A 17,841-nucleotide genomic window follows, 5' to 3' on the forward strand; every position below is an offset into this window, starting at 1 on the left:
CAGACCAGCCAAGGCATGGGCACAGGCATTCAGGAAGAAGAAATCCCTTAACTCAGATTACAGCCAGGCTTCCTTTGTGACTTGCTCTGTTAACCTCCTCTATCATTCAAGTTTCCTAGATGTATACGAGGCAAAAGCGTCCCTGCTCCCCTTCATGGAGCCTAGTGCCAAGTGCATGTGCACACACACACACACACACACACACACACACAAACAACCACAACCACACACACTATGTATATACACACACCCAATTATCTGGCAAGAACTTGACACCTCACCCCTCCAAGCAGAAAATAAACAAGACAGAAATATTTCTACGTGGCAGACAAAGATGGAGTCTTCTTTGGTGAATGGGGCTTGACTAAGCACACCAGCAGGTGACCAGATGAATCAGAGGACTATTCAGGTCCTGGTCTGTACTTTCCAGTAGCTCCTAGACTGTAAGCTTCTAGCAAGATATAGACAAGGGGACCTGCTCCTTGTACCTGATCCTTGACGTTGCCTGAGGTACTGGGAGTGATCAGCCCATGTCTGATAACAACCAAGGTTACCAGAAGCTCCATTCCCTTCCATCCCACTTCAGTGTAATAGAAAGAATGTAGGCTCTGGATTTCAAGCTAGGTCTCCCCTACTAGCTGTATGACTTTGTGCCGGATGCTTAACCTCTACAATTTCAACCCCTTCATCTATAAGAAGACTTGATAGTGACTATTTTGTAGTATGGCTGTCTGTAGTAAATGAGATGACATAGAGCATATAGCACAGTGCCTGACACGAAATGAGAGCTCAAAAAGCTTGTATCACTACTATTATTAGAGAAAATTCTGAGCAAAGAATCAGGATAAGCAAAAGCAGCTAGGGCTTCTCCCCCATCCAGAACTGTCTTCCGTTCTGACAACCAAGCCCCTCCTTGGAGACTAGCTTCCCTGAGCCACAAGTAGGCCCACACACCTGGACTATACTCTGGGTGGTTATAGACACATTTCCATTGAAACCTTTAAGCGATGCTGGCTGGCTCTGCATCAGTGCCAGCTGACTGACATCAGACACTTCAGAGTCCGGCTTCCTGATGACTCAGGCCTGTCTCCAAATTCCTGCTGTCATTCTCCTACCTTTAAGGGGGAACAGGGGAGAGTAGGTACAGCCAGGGCAAATATGCAGCTGACTTAGACTGCTGGGACCCCTGTAGACAGAGGCAGCTGGCATCCAGGGAGTAAAGGTCCGAGGGCTTCTTTCTTCCCTCTCCTTTTAAAATAGTAACTGGATGTCCTTGACAGTATGCACAATGTGCTTTCTCTATAGCCTGCTCCCAAAGAACACGAGGGACTTTCACACCATCATCCACATACCACAGTCGGGGTTTGGCAGGGAGAGAGGAGAGATCAGAACTCATGTTTCCTTTCCCCTGCTGTCTCTAAGCTTCCAGAAAACATCAGGGCCTCTTAATGGGGCTAAAATAGGGAAGAAGGTATGATTTCCAATCTATAGCTCTAAATGAACTATCTGCTAACCTGTAAGTACAATTTGTGTGCCATTTCTATTGTAAGCATTCAGCATTCACACTCTAGAAGCAAATACCACACAAAGATAATTTCAGCATTAATGTCAGTTCCTTGGGCACACTAGGAACCATACTATGGAAAAAAACATACAAAAGATATTTTGTCACTTGCTTCAAGTGGATGATATCCTGTTCACATTCAATGGATAATGTGGCCTTCCAGATCTTAGACAGCATAATTATTAAAAAGAAAAGGCCAGGCTCACACCTGTAATCCAGCATTTTGGGAGGCCGAGGCAGGCGGATCGCCTGAGGTCAGTAGTTCAAGACCAGCCTGGCCAACGTGGTAAAACCTCATCTCTACTAAAAAAGACAAAAATTAGTTGGGGCCAGGCACAGTGGCTCACACCTGTATTCTCAGAACTTTGGGAGGCCAAGGCAAGTGGATCAGTTGAGGTCAGGAGTTCAAGACCAGCCTGGCCAACATGGTGAAAACCTGTCTCTACTAAAACTACAAAAAAAAAAAAGAAAGGTGCCTGTAATCCCAGCTACTTGGAAGGCTGAGGCAGGACGATCGCTTGAGGTAGACGTTGCAGTGAGCCAAGACTGAGCCACTGCCCTCCAGCCTGGGCAACAGAGCAAGACTCTGTCTTAGGGAAAAAAAAAAAAAGATGAAAACTACAACTTTGTAATAATGAGCTAGGCAATAATTAGGGTACTCCTTAAACTGATTGGGGAGCCCCAAGAAAATAGCATTTACTTACAGAAACACTTATCATCAATACAAGGATGGGTCACCAAGCACAGGACTTGCTACTACCATGTTGGTATTGACTATGTCTTCCAGGTAAGTCAGCAACTGAAACATTTTATTTTTAACATACTTGAGAGCCCAAGACTATTTATAATATCAGATCCTTAAAAACTTGAAAGAGAGATGAATTTTAAAATGTACACATTTACATATGTGGGCAGAAACACAAAAATCAGATGCCTCTCAACACAGCTCAGGGAGCCATAACTCACGGCTTTCACAATCCCACCTAACGCCCAGAGAAAATCCAGGCACCTTCTCCAAGGGATGGTAGGAAGCTGGGTAGGTAGCCAAGAAACAAAGAAACCTAAACTCAGCATTTGGCAGGACAATTAAGGAGTGGAGGATTTTAAATGCATTGTTTCTGACTCTAAATACAGCTACATTTATTACCAATTTGGGATCAGAAACCACATTTAGTTCTGTCATGACCACATACTAAAAATATTAAGCAGAGTATTGCCTAGGAAACAGCAGTTCTCTCTGCTGCGGCAGTTCCACTTCAGAGCCACCTCTGCCGTGGTCACAGGGTTCCCATCCTGTGCTTTACTGAGAGCCCAGTTACAAGCAGAACTGATACTGTCCTGCCAAGACTTTGCCTGCATTTTAGAAGGCGGTGATAGCAACCAGAGCTAGGGACCATTCAACCTCTTCATCTTCTCCAGGGCTGTTTTAGGTGTCAGTGAAGCTCTATTTCACAGGCCTATATAACTAGAATCCATCTGACTGGGAGCTCCACAGGGGGAGGGACAATTGTCTGTGTAACACACTGCTTTATCCTCAATGCCCAGCACTTTGCCTGGCACTCAAAAAATACCCATTGATTTATTAAGATCAATAATCTAAAAAGAACCATCTGGAAAAGTATAATGCAAAATAACATTGCCATTAAAATAGGTAAAAATACGGACTGTGGCAATACAGAAAAACAGGCGCTGGCCAGGCACAGTGGTTCACACCTGTAATCCTAGCACTTTGGGAGGCCTAGGTAGGAGGATCACTTGAAGCTACAAGTTCAAGATCAGTCCAGGCAGCAAAGTGAGACTCTGTCTTTACCAAAAAAAAAAAAAAAAAAAATTTATACACCTATAGTCTCAGCTACTCAGGAGGCTGAGGTTGGGGGATGGCTTAAGCCCAGGAGTTTAATGCTGCAGTGAGCTATGATCACACACTGCACTCCAGGCTGAGCAACAGCGAGACCCTCATCTTTAAAAATTGGTGCATAAAAAGTTGTTGAGTGGAAGTGGAAGCAGCAGAACCTAATGGCACACATCTCTAAATTACTACTTTGAGACAAAGTATGTGTGGCCACCTCTATGATCATATGTGAACTTAGAATTTCGGAAAACTGTGCTCAATGGAGTTTTTCACCCTGAAATGTTAAATATCTGAGAAAACACTTTAAAATACATTATTTTCAGAACAGAACCTACTCCCTTTTCAGCTGACTTGTTCTGATCTCTTGGATGGCTCAGAGGCCTTGTTTTTGTTCAGCAAACCCAAAATTAGACCATACACTCATCAGCCCAAGGAAACACTGAACCCATGGAAAAAGCCACAGTCTTAAAATCCAACTTATGAACTTGACCCTGTTTGCCAGGGCAGCTTCCAGTCTGCATCATCAGTATGGCTGGCTGCCTAGACAGGTGGCCAAGATGGAGGTGTAAAGACAAAAAAGTATGGAAAAGTTCACCTGGCCCAACTTCAAAGCCAGAGCTTAACAGGCACTTACTGGCCAGCAAGGTGCCTGTTAAGAAGGTTAGCAGTACACCAATCCTTCTCAAACTCTTCACAAAAACTGAAGAGAAGGGAAACACTTCCTAATTCATTCTATGAAGTCAGCATTACCCTGAAACCAAAGCAAAACAAAGACACTATAAGAAAACTCCAGACCAAAATCTCTTATGAATATACATGCAAAAAAATCCTGAACAAAATACTAGCAAACCAAAATTCAGCAGCATATTGAGAGAATTCTACAACATGATCAAGTGGTATTTATCCCAGAAATACAAGAGTGGCTCAACATATGAAAAGCGATCAATGTAACACACCACATTAATAGAATGAAGGAAAAAACACATGATCATTTCAATTGATACAGAAAAAGCAATCCAATACCCTTTCATAATAAAAAATACCCCACAAACAGGGAATAGAAGAGAACATCCTCAACATAATAAAAGGCATATATGAAAACCCCACAGCTAGCATCATATTTAACGGTGAAAGACTGAAAGCTTTTCCCCAAAGATCAAGAACACGACGAAGATACCCACTTTCACCACTTCTATTCAACATAATACTGAAAGTTCTAGCCAGTCAATTAGGCAAGAAAAGAATAAAAGGCATCTATATTGGAAAGGAAGATGCAAAACTATTCCATGTGCAGATGACATATATATGTAGAAAAAAAAAAAATATATATATATATATATTTTTTTTTTTTTAAGACAGAGTTTTGTTCTTGTTGCCTAGGCTGGAGTACAGTGGTAGAATTTAGGCTCACTGCAACCTCTGCCTTCCAGGTTCAAGTGATTCTTGTGTCTCAGCCTCCCAAATAGCTGGGATTACAGGCTCATACCACCATGACCAGCTAATTTTTTGTATTTTTAGTAAAGACAGGGTTTCACCATCTTGGCCAGGCTGGTCTCAAACCCCTGATCTCAGGGGATCCACCCTCCTCAGCCTCCCAAAGTGCTGGGATTATAGGCATGAGCCACTGCACCTGGCCAATGATATGATCTTATATGCAGAAAACCTTCACAAATCAGCCAGGCGCAGTGGCTCACACCTGTAATCCCAGCACTTTGGGCCTGGCCAATGATATGATCTTATATGTAGAAAACCTTCACAAATCAGCCAGGCGCAGTGGCTCACACCTGTAATCCCAGCACTTTGGGCCTGGCCAATGATATGATCTTATAGGTAGAAAACCTTCACAAATCAGCCAGGCGCAGTGGCTCACACCTGTAATCCTAGCACTTTGGGCCTGGCCAATGATATGATCTTATAGGTAGAAAACCTTCACAAATCAGCCAGGCGCAGTGGCTCACACCTGTAATCCCAGCACTTTGGGCCTGGCCAATGATATGATCTTATATGCAGAAAACCTTCACAAATCAGCCAGGCGCAGTGGCTCACACCTGTAATCCCAGCACTTTGGGCCTGGCCAATGATATGATCTTATATGTAGAAAACCTTCACAAATCAGCCAGGTGCAGTGGCTCACACCTATAATCCCAGCACTTTGAGAGGCCAAGGGGGCGGATCACCTGAGGTCAGGAGTTCAAGACCAGCCTGACCAACATGAAGAAACCCCATCTCTACTTTTGCATTTGGTAAAAATACAAAATTATCCGGGTGTGGTGGTGCATGCCTGTAATCCAAGCTACTGGGGAGGCTGAGGCAGGAGAATTGCTTGAACCCAGGAGGCAGAGGTTGCAGTGAGCCGAGATGGTGCCATTGTACTCTAGACTGGGCAACAAGATCGAAACTCCATCTCCAAAAAAAAGAAAAGAAAAGCTTCACAAATCTAGCAAAATAAAACCTGTTAGAGCTAATAAATTCAGTAAAGAATAAATTCAGTAAAGTTGCAGAACATAAAACCAACACTTGAAAATCAGTTGTATTCCTATATATCAGAGATGAATAATCCAAAAAGGAAACTAAGAAAGCAATTCCACTTAAAACAGCATCAAAAAGAACACTTAGAAATAAATTTGACCAACAAGGCAAAAGACTTTACACCGAAAACTACAAAACACTGCTAAAGAAAAGATCTCCATTCCAATTTTTCTGCACACACACACAAATAAATAAAGACATTTTAGGTTCATGATTCAAAGATTTGATATTGCTAAAATGATAGTATTACCCAAAGCAATATGGAGATGCAAAGCAATCCCTTTCAAAATTCCAGTGTCATTTTTTGCGGAAATTGAAAAACCCACCCTAAAATTCACATGCAGTTTCAAATGACACTGAATACCCAAAACAATCTTGAAGCAGAAGAACAAAATTGATGGGCACAGCGATTCACGCCTGTAATCCCAGCTACATGAGAGGCTGAGACAGGAGGATTGCTTGAGGCTAGGAACTCGAGGCTGCAATGGGCTATGACAGTGCATGGTACTTTACAGTCTGAGTGACAAAGCAAGATCCCATCTCTTAAAAAAACAAAACAAAAAACAGTAAAGTTGAGAAAAAAAAAGAACAAAGCTGGAGAATTCACAAGTCCAATTTCAAAACTTACCATAAAGCTAGAGTAATCAAAAGTGCGGTAATGATGTAAGGAGAAACACACAGACGAATGGAATGGAACTGAGATCAGAATTAAACCCTCACGTCTATAGTCAACTGATTTTTACAAAGTGTTATTGACTAAAAGGAGATTTTAAAAAAACAAAATTTTAAAAGCTAAAACTGGCAAGGCACAGTGGCTCATACCTGTAATCCCAGCACTTTGGGAGGCTGAGGCAGGCAGATTACCTGAGGTCAGAAGTTCAAAACCAGCCTGGTCAACATGGCAAAACCCCATCTCTACTAAAAATACAAAAATTCGGTGGGTGTGGTGACGGGCCTGTAGTCGCCCTGTGGTGTGGCAGGCGTTTGAACAGGGAGGTGGAGGTTGCAGTGATCTGAGATTGCACCACTTACTCCAGCATGGGCAACAGAGCAAGACTCTGTCTCAAAAAAAAAAAAAAAAAACAAAACGTAAAACCATACAATTCTTAGAAGAAAACATATGGGCAGGCAAAACCTTCACAACCTTGGATTTGGCAATAATTTCTTAAATATTACACCAAAATCACAGGTGCTAAAAGAAAAATAAATTGAAATTCATTAAAATATTTTAAAACGTTTGTGCAAAGGACGCTATCAAGAGAATGAAAAGACAAGAGAATGAAACAAAATATTTGCAAATCACACATCTGATAAAGGTTTAACATCCAGAATAGAGAAATAACTCCTACAACAGAAAGACAAACAACCTAATTTTAAAAATGGGCAATAATCTTAATTAGACATTTTTCCAATGATGTACAAATGACCAGGAGGCACATGAAAAGATGCTCAATATCATTAGTCATCATTAGGGAAATGCCAATCAGAGCCACTTCACACCTACTAGGTACGGTTATAATTATTAAAGAAAAGGAAAATAACAAGTGTTGGTGAGGATGTGAAGAAACTGGAAACTTCACACATCACTGGTGGGAATATAAAATGTTGCAGCTGCTATGGAAAAGTTTGGTGGTTCTTCAAAAAAGCTAAACATAAAATTACCATATGACCCAGCAATTCTTCGCTTAAGTAGATATCCAAAAGATGTGAAAACAGTGACTCAAACAGATGCCTGCATGTGAATGTTCATTGCAGCATTATTCACTATTAACCAAAAGATGGAAATGACTCAAACAGCCATCACAGATAAGTGGATTTTTATAAAATGTGGGTGTAAGGGCGTGTGTGTGTGTGTGTGTGTGTATCTCCAGTGGAATATTATTCAGCCTCAAAAAGGAATCAAGTTCTGATACATGCTACAATATGACTGAACCTTGAAAGTCCTATTCTAAATTAAATAAGCCGGACACATAAAGGACAAATATTGCTGGGTGTGGTGGGAGGACAGGTTAAGCCCAGGGGTTTGAGGCCAGCCTGGGCAACAGAGAGAGACCTCTATCTCTTAAAAAACAAAAAAATGGTGGCTCACGCCTGTAATCCCAGCACTTTGGGAGGCCGAGGCGGGTGGATCACGAGGTCAAGAGATCGAGACCATCCTGGTCAACATGGTGAAACACCATCTCTACTAAAAATACAAAAAATTAGTTGGGCGTGGTGGCGCATGCCTGTAATCCCAGCTACTCAGGAGGCTGAGGCAGGAGAATTGCCTTAACCCAGGAGGCGGAGGTGGCAGTGAGCTGAGATCGAGCCATTGCACTCCAGCCTGGGTAACAAGAGCGAAACTCCGTCTCAAAAAATAAAATAAAATAAAAATAAATATAAATATAAATAAATAAATAAATGACAAATTTTACGTTCTCTCTGTGTATATATATGTATCTAAGTATGTGACTGTGTGTATGTATATATATGAGTATGGTGGGTGGGTGGGTGTGTGTGTTTTGGTAGAGATGGGGGTCTCACTATATTGCCCAGACCACTCTCAAACTTCTGGGCTCAACTGATTGCTCCATCTTTGCCTCCCAAAGTGCTGCCATTACAGCCATGAGTAGCTGTGCCCAGCCTTATGCTATATATATTTTATCACACTAAAAAATTATTTAAAAGCAATGTAAGATCGCCCATGAGTTGGAAATTGTTAAAACTGGACATTGGATATATGAATACATTATATTGCTCTCTTCTAAAAATTTAAGAAGGCCAGGCATGGTGGCTCACACCTGTAATCCCAACACTTTAGGAGGCCAAAGTGAGACGATTACAAAATACTAAAAAATCAGCCAGGCATGGTAGCATGTGCCTGTGGTCCCAGCTATTCAAGAGGCTGAGGTGGGTGAATCACTTGAGCTCTGGAGTTGGAGGCTGCAGTTAGCCATAATGGCACCACTGCACTCCAGCCTGGGTGACAGGGTGAGACTCTGTTTCAAAAACTGTTTAATAAAAAAAAAAAAATTAAGAAAGAAAAAAAGGCAGGAGGCTGAGGCAGGAGAATTGCCCGAACCCAGGAGGCGGAGGTTGAGGTGAGCCAAGATCGTGCCATTGTACTCCAGCCTGGGTAAGAAGAGCAAAACTCCGTCTCAAAAAAAAAAAAAGAAAGAAAGAAAAAAAGGATCTTTTCTGTAGGTTTTTGGTAGATATTCTTTGTCAAGATAAAGAAATTCCCTTCTTTTCCTAAACTGCTAAGAGTTTTATCATGAACGTGTGTTAAATTTTATCAAGTGTGTTTTCCACATCTACTAAGATGATCATATAGTTTTACTTTTAACCTATTAACATGGCTAATTTTATGTATAGATTTTCTAACATGAAACCAATCTTGAATTCTTGGGATAAGCTCAATTTGGTCAGATAATCATTTTTGTAATCTGCTGGATTTTATTTGTCATATTTTGTTGATTCTCCGTGTACTTCCATAATTCTCTGTGCAACTATGGTAAGATCCATAACTGTACTATAAATATGAATTGCCTGAGTACATGGACTCCTTCCTCATCTACTGTTTAATCCCTAGCTAGGTCTAACCTACAGCAAGCACTCGATAAAAGTATGGCTGATGAACAAATAGGTGAATAAATAGGTGAGTGGAGAGATGAACAGACGAGCAGATAAAAACCTTAATCCTGACTAGTGTCACTTGCCCTGGTAGGACAGAGCAGCTCTTTTCAGGCAGCGAGACTTCCCAAGGGGTTGCCAACCACTCCAAAGAGGTATCTGCTCTGTCTGTGGACAACTGAGTTAGTCTGCAGATCTGTAAGCTGAACCCTACACCCTGAGAATCCCTTCTCACCACTTACCCTCATCAACAACATTACACAGATTAGTGCCTGCCTTCACCAACAGGATACAGTCCTGGTATCACAGCACGCCCCATAGCTTAGATCCTATGCTGGGGTTGAGGGGAAATGTGGCTTCAAACTCAGTGTTCCTCCCAATCTGAGTTTATTCCCAACAATCAAAATGGCCTCATCCCAACACTGATTGGCACAGCAAGAGCCCATCCCATTAACAATTCACTGCCTCAGCAGTACAGAGGAGGAGAGCAATCAGCAAGGGAAACAGCTGAATTATTTCAGCAGCTGTAAATTATGTGTTCTCTCGTCCCCCTCCTCCAAGTCCATGTTCAACTGTGCCCCACGCCTCCACAATGAACTTGGGTCTGTCAAGTATCTATGTCAACTGCAGTAACCAAACTTAAGTTCAAGAAGCTATATTAAAAAGCACTCATTAGCTGATATTTAAATAACTGTGTTTAATGTCAACAAAATCACACTTTAACTTTAAACATCCCCTAGTCTATTAGTTGCTTAATTAAATTCCTTAAGATCCTTGGACACTGGTACAGAGCACACTGCCCTTGGGAGCCCTTCCCAGGCCCTGGCCTTGGCAGGCTGTGGAAGGGGAGGAGCCTATATCCCTGGGGAAGTGCCAGGAGAGCTCTGGTTTTCTTCTAGAGTCTCCTAATGAGGTGGTTTCTCTTCACAGCTCTGCTGGTCTCTACAGGGCAGCAAGAACATGACAAATAAATACATTCTGAGCATGGAAAAGTGCCAAACCAGGCTACAATTTACTTTTTAAAGTGCATTTTAAAAAAAAAGAAAGCACATACATAAACCCAAGAGAGTTACTTTTCCCATCTGGTATCTGTTCTCCCTAAGAGTGGTATATCACGAAACATTCAGGCATGTGAACAAGGGGTACACAATAGGATTTGTGACAGCAGGTAGGGTCAGGGGCCCTGCAAGATGCCACCAACCAAATCCCAGCCTGCCAGGAGTCATCAGCCTGCAACTGACAGGGGTACAGCTCAGCCAACAGCAGTGTCCTAGGCTGGAACCTGCAAAGGGACTCTGGGTTCCAGTGAGTGAGCTTGTGATGGGGATGCCAGAGGGACCCCAGGAAGTCTCTCCTGCCACAGTAGGCTCCATGGGGACAGCTTGCCAGCCAACTTTCTCACCAAACCAGATTTGCTGTAAGGAGATGACATGCCAGCTACCTGCCCAGGTAAACATATCCTGGAAACAGTCTGTCTCACTAACTGCCTCCAGGCTGAGCACATTCAGCCAAGGATCAGTAAGCATTAGGAGTCTACATTTTGGGCAGCAGATGCTCTGAACCCAATTTCACTGGGTCATGAATAAGAAAACATAATTTTAAGAGCAACAAGGGTGTGAGAGAGGCTAAGTGGCCGTCCCTTGCCTCACCCTTACAACAAGAGCCCCAGTTCTTTACAGTTTCCTTACAGAACTACCAGCTCACCTCTCGGTAAGTCTTACTTGTTTGTCCCAATCATCACTCAGCCCCTTCCTACACCTTCTATTTTGCCTAAAGGGCTTGCCCTCCTGCAAAGTAGGAGGCAATTCTTTCCAATTATTCCATCCTGCCTGTCACTGCTCAGGGATTCCTCTTGTGGCAGCTCTCCTTAAAACAGCCACTGCAGCTCCTGGTAATGCCAGCAGAAAACACTGGGTAGAAGAAGCTTGGTTAATATCACAGACTCTCACCCCGAAAGGCAACCGTTCCATTAACAATGAGGCACAAACCCTGGCCTCAGAGAAGCCAGATGCTGGCATCGTAGCTCACAAAAATGTGAAGAGCACCCAGGAAAAAAAAAAAAGAACACTAAGCTGGCCAGACACATTGCTCCCCTACTACCTGTGGTTACACACCCACGCCAAAGCCATTTCAACCCCAGGTGGGCAGTTAACAGCCACGCCAATCTAGAAAAATATAGTTTTGCAAAAACATTTTTCACTCTCTCATACAGGAAAACTACCAAAAGAGCAAACATTTGTGCTCTATGAAAAGATGAATAAATCCATACCGCCTACTAGGGACCATATATCAAGTTGCCATCCCAAACACATCCAACCAGAAGATTACTCATCCTTCCACACTTATTTGTTGAGACCTGCTGCAACCCAGACATGTGCCATGTGCTGCAGATACAAATAGGGGTCCTGTCCTCCAGGAGCTTCCACACAGGCAATGGAGATAGATTAATAAATCAGCCATTACAGCAAATACAGAGTTTAAAAAGAGCCCTGACAGATGACTGAAGCAGAAGAGAACAGACATCTCAATCAGGAGATGGGGTCAGAAAGGAATCCTAGAAAAGGTGAGCTTCGAAGATTAAAAGAAGAAAGGAATTAAAAAAAAAAAAAAAGAAGAAAGGAATTATGGAAACAAAGACAATAAGAAAGGCATCCCAGGCACAGGCAATAGTGCTTTTTAAAAGGCCTGGAGGCATGAAACTAGGAACATGCATTAATTTCAACAACATATGCCCAAGCAAAGTGCTTATGGGGAGTAGCATGGTGATATACAAGACCTCTGCCGGACAGGTTAGATAGATTTCAAACACATAGCTCACTGCACTGTCTTAGCAAATCTCTGGAATCCTTCTCCTTTTTAGAACTTCCTCATGGTGAAGGAGAGATAAGAGAAGGAAGAAGGAAGCCTGCTATAAGCCTGCAACTTGGGTAAGAGGGTCACAATAGTTTGTGACCTCTGATTATGAATTCATTCCTTTGCCTGGCAACTCAGTGGTTTGTTAGCTCTTGCAAACTCCTAACTTCTGTTTTGCTTAATAGCAGGAGCCAATAAACAGAATTTGGTGTTGGACTGTATTATCTACCCGTAGTGGTATAAACCCCAGCGGATAACTTCAACAGAAAAGCAGCCTGAGATTTTAGGTAGTCTTCCTGCCACCTCTGAAGGATACACCTGCTGTACTTGCCTCTTGTATGCTTCTTTTTTTTTTGGGACAGAGTTTCGCTCTTGTTACCCAGGCTGGAGTGCAATGGCGCGATCCCGGCTCACCACAACCTCCACCTCCTGGGTTCAGGCAATTCTCCTGAACCATGCCCAGCTAATTTTTTGTATTTTTAGTAGAGACGGGGTTTCACCATGTTGACCAGGATGGTCTTGATCTCTTGACCTCGTGATCCACCCGCCTCAGCCTCCCAAAGTGCTGGGATTACAGGCTTGAGCCACCGCACCCGGCCCGTCTCTTGTATGTTTCACACTTAACAAGTCCAAAGCTGAGCTCCTGCTCTTCCCCCCACACATCTCATCCTCCTCTAGGTCTGCCTAGCTCTACTGTATAAGCCGGAAACCCAAGAGCTCTCAGTCCTTTCTCTCCCTTCCCCACCTTCTCTCTATTCCCTGCCCAGCCATCACCAACTACTGCCAATTTTATCTATGTCCCTTCCCCTATGCTCCTGTTATCATGCCCAAATTGCTATAGCCACTCCCCGCTTCTCAACTGAGAGCAACCTTTGCGAGCTGTCAACAAGGCCAGACCCAAGCCTAGCAGCACAATGAGGAAGCCAAAGGCATGTAGCTTTGATGAATCTTTCATTTGCTCAACTCAGGATTTCTGGAATACCCAATATCCAGTCTCCTGAGCCCCTCCTAAAGGCTCTCAATAAATGCCACTTTCTTCTTGGGATGAAGGGAGGCACTCACTCAGGGGGCCTATTCAATAGCAGAAACAAGCTAGAACGTGGGCTGCGGGGAAGGTTTGGTGCAGGCATGTGTACTCTGGAAATGCCAACACTTTGGGAGCCCAGCCCAAAGCAGGCATACAATTATGGGAATTATATCCCAGGCAGGGCAAGCTGGACTCCCCATAGCCCCAACCCTCACAGCACATGGAGACATTACACAGCCCCAGAGTTGAAGAGGCTTCACCCCTACTTCCTCTGCCACTCTCCCTTGCCATAAGGAAAACCATTGGGTGAAAGCAGGTAGAAGGCAACAATTTTCAGGAGGAGGATGTTGCTATTGATACCTTGGACATCTATCTTTCAAAATAAAGGACGAAATAGGTATTGAAGAAGGAGAGATCTGACCATGCCTCCCAGCCTCAACTCAATGGAAATCTTCCCTTTACCCCATTCCCAACCATTGGCCCCCACACCAGCCTAGAAGGAATAAACATATTTTGAATAAATGAATGAAGAAAGGAAGAAATAGACTGAGGACAGAGGAAGGGGGCAACAAGAGAAGATGATGACCCTACTCAAAACTATCCTTTTCATTCATTCAGTTATCTCCAAGCACCTACTGTGTACTAGTGCAAGGTGCTGGGAACACATGGGCATGCACCAACTGTGAAAGAGAAGGAAGATGGGGAGAAAAACACACTCCTTCATCTCTCTGGAATGGAGTCTTTCCAAATGCTACTTTGACAGCACCTCCTGTTTTTCTGACATTAAAGCCATGCCAAACAGCACACATTGCAAACAAAAACTTCACATTTGATTGTATCCAGTACTGTGGGGCCTTGTGGATTCTTTTCTAAGGAAAAACTCATTATTCATCTCCTTGATTAAAAATTTATCTAATTTGGCTTTCATTAGGTAGGTACAAGGGGAAAACACAGATTCACAGAGAGAACTTGCCCGGCAACAGGACTGTGATGAGCTCCAGCGAGTGCACAGTTGGGTCCCAACCCACCACCAACGAAATAAAATTAAAAAGCTCACAACGTGGAGCATAAGCTCCAGCCAAAAGGAATTATCTTCCCACAAGCATTTCTGTCGGATTTTTGGCTAATGGAAAAAAAACTTTCAGAAGAGAAGGAAAGGAAACCCCAAGGATATTTAACATATAACTTAGAATTTCTATATTATTCAAATTCCCTTGCAGGGAGAAAAGGCAAAGAAGTCTTTATTTCTCAATCCTACTTTTCAAAACTTTTCCCATTGATATAACATTGTCATAAAAAATTTCAATTTGTAGAGAGCATGGAACAGAGAAAGGGCAGTGGCTGAGGAATTTTAAGCTGCTTCAAAGAGGCTCTCAGGTGAGAGCAGGCAGAGCCACAGCAGAGGTAGAAGCAACCCTGAATACCACAGGCTCAGCAATGCTGCCTTGGGCCGTGGGTCTACGATCAAACACCAGGGACTCAGGCCTGCTGCAGGCCACTCTCTCCACAATTCTTCAGGCTCCTATGCTCAGATAGTGATTTGGAGCAAATGGTCAGGCTTTAATGCAATGTCAAAGTATCCTGGGGTAAAAGATCAGCAAATTACAAGTGTATCTCTTGATTAAATGTTTATTTAGAATGTAGAGGGATTGGCTGGGAATGGTGGCTCACGCCTATAATCTCAGGAGTTTAGGAGGCTGAGGTGGGCAGATCGCCTGAGGTAAGGAGTTCAGGACTAGTCTGGCTAACATGATGAAACATGGTCTCTACTAAAAATACAAAAATTAGCTGGACGTGGTGGTGGGCACCTGTAGTCTCAGCTATTCGGGAGGCTGAGGCAGGAGAATCCCTTGAACCCAGACAGCGGAGGTTGCAGTGAGCCAAGATCACGCCACTGCACTCCAGCCCGGGCGACAGAGTCAGACAACGTCTCAAAAAAAAAAGAAAAGAATGTAGAGGAATTATTCTATAGCCAGAGCATGAATTTGACCCTATCTCCCCTGCTTGAAACCATTCAATGGTTTTCCATGACCCTCAGAATAAAGGCCAAATTCCATACTCGCAAACCTCCACCATCCAGCCCGGATCTACATCAGCAGCTTCAGCTCTTTCCTCTCTCTAGAGTTGGTCTTATACAACATTTCTTCCAATGCTGAAGACATCTCGTCTCCCACCTCCAGGCTTTTGCATATGTCATTCCCTCTGCTTGGAATGCCATTTCCCCTCCTCTTTATCTGACAAATTCCTACTCATTCTAAAGGCTACAGCTTAAAAGACACTTCCCTTTTGAGGCTTTCCCCAACCCTCCCCACTAGAACAAATTCAGTGCTGCCAGAGCACCTGTACTTCCCTGATCATAGCACTATTACATTGTCTTATATCGTTGTCCTTCTGCCCTTCCAGACCTTAAGCATCTCAAGGACGGAAACCATGTTCATTCTGCCCAACTAGCTCAACACTTGAGACAAAAGAGATGCTTAATAATTTTTTTTTTTTTGAGACAGTCTTGAGTCTTTTTTTTTTTTTTTTTTTTTTGAGACAGTAGTGCCAGACTGGAGTTCAGTGGCACAATCTCAACTCAATGCAACCTCTACCTCCCGGGTTCAAGTAATTCTCCTACCTCAGCCTCCCCAATAGCTGGGACTACAGGCGCATGCCACCACGCCCAGCTAATTTTTGTATTTTTAGTAAAGACGGGTTTCACCATGTTGGCCAAAATGGTCTTGATCTCTTGACCTCGCAATCTGCCCGCCTCAGCCTCTCGAAGTGCTGGGATTACAGGCATGAGCCACTGCACCTGGCCATTAAAATAAATTATTAAGAGATGACTCAGAGTCTGTGTTAGACTCTCTTTTCAGCTCTATCCTGGTTCACCCCCTAAGCCAGTTACACGCTTGCCACCACAATACCCACTCACCTCCATGAACCCCTCACATTTCACAGTCCTTAGTGGACGGCTCACCCAGGCCTTGACCTTGAGCATGTTCGTCAGCCATCTGTGGCAGCATTTGCTATGTGATGGACAGAGTGCTAAGTAACTGAGATACAGAGGTAACTAGGCTCCCTCTCCTGCCTTCTAAGAGAAAAAAAGGGCACATAAACAAATAATCACCACATAGCATGTTAAGTGTCATAACAGTGAGATACACGGAATGTAGGTGTTATTAAACCATTTTTTCCCAGTGCTCCTCTTTCCACAGTACCCCAAGCTAACTGCATGCTGTCTTTCCTCATTCTCACAGACAGAAATCCTTCTAGTGCTCTGTCCCAGGAGTGTCCAGCTCAGACCAGACTTCTCCAAGCTGGGCTCCCATTCTGTTCCAGATCAATTCAAATTCTTTCTGGCTTCTGCTTTCTCACATTCTTCAGTTCTTTTCTCAAGCATCTCACATACATCCCTGCCTCTTTTCTTATCCTGAGCCAATTTGTCCAAACTATTATTTCTCCATCTCCTCTCTCAACTGTCTTGGATGATCACTTGGCTTTTATAAGACATCTGCATTTACACAAAACGTACTTAACAGTCTCTGGCTATAATAAAAAAGGGACTAATGAGGCCCAACTATCAGTAAAAAAACGGCAAAATAAACCATCATCAAAGTTTTCCTCCTCTATTGCTTTCTATTGTAGATCCAAGTGCTAGAGCATCACAGCCTTCAGAAAATGTTACTGATTCTGTTACATTTCCAGGGAGGTTATAGTGCCCCTTATTCACTAATGCCCAGGCAGTGACCCTCTGGCCTGCCCTTTCAGTCTCTCTGAGGGCCAACACCACTCTATGTAACCATGTACTCATTTAATCAACACATGCTGAGCACCCCTGTGAGCCAAGAACCATGTCTACCACAATGCTGTGCACACATCTTATACCTAACACATGTTTGATTAATGTTTATGATTGAATCACTGATAAGAAGGAAACCAGGTGAGCCTCTCCTGTCCCTCACCCAGGAATACCCCAATGTAAAAAAATTTGCCAATATAGCTGAGGTCAGAACTTCCACCCCAAAAGCCTCTGATTCATCTAAGCCTAGACCAGGGAGACCTTTACTTCCAGCTAAGGAGAGGCTGACACAGCCCTCCCATCACCATGCCAAGTGAGCCAGAGAAACCACTGTTGTAAAACACCTTTTTAATCAAGTGACTTGTCTTCTGTTAGTGTAGATTTAGGGGAAATTTTTCTCAAGGAACCAGACATAAATGAAGGGGAAGAAAAGAACAGAAACTAATGAATATAGTAATTATCCCCCAAAGTTGCAAATCAGAACAATTCTTCACCTGAAGACAAGGATGAAAAACAAGATTAAAATACTTCAGGGATGTGTTTGTGAAACAGCAGATAACAGAACAGATAAAATGTATTTACCGAACCTCACTGGGGAGACGTACCTTTTGGCTAATAGC

At 43.2% G+C, this 17,841-nt stretch overlaps 1 protein-coding gene across 4 annotated transcripts in view; it reads right to left on the bottom strand.

The window, feature by feature from the left end:
- The window catches only part of SIL1 (SIL1 nucleotide exchange factor), a 243,705-nt gene that overhangs the window by 184,326 nt on the left and 41,538 nt on the right, over positions 1-17,841 (bottom strand). The window contains exon 1 of one of the 4 annotated variants that reach the window (XM_054252525.2): positions 12,376-12,454. The exons of the other annotated variants lie outside the window; for them this stretch is intronic. The gene's annotated coding sequence lies outside the window, so the exon portion shown is untranslated. Of the gene's footprint in view, positions 1-12,375; positions 12,455-17,841 lie in introns of those variants that run through there. 4 annotated transcript variants of the gene reach the window in all.

Source organism: Callithrix jacchus, chromosome 2 (genome assembly GCF_049354715.1).
Source record: "Callithrix jacchus isolate 240 chromosome 2, calJac240_pri, whole genome shotgun sequence".
NCBI classification, from domain to species: Eukaryota; Metazoa; Chordata; class Mammalia; order Primates; family Cebidae; genus Callithrix; species Callithrix jacchus.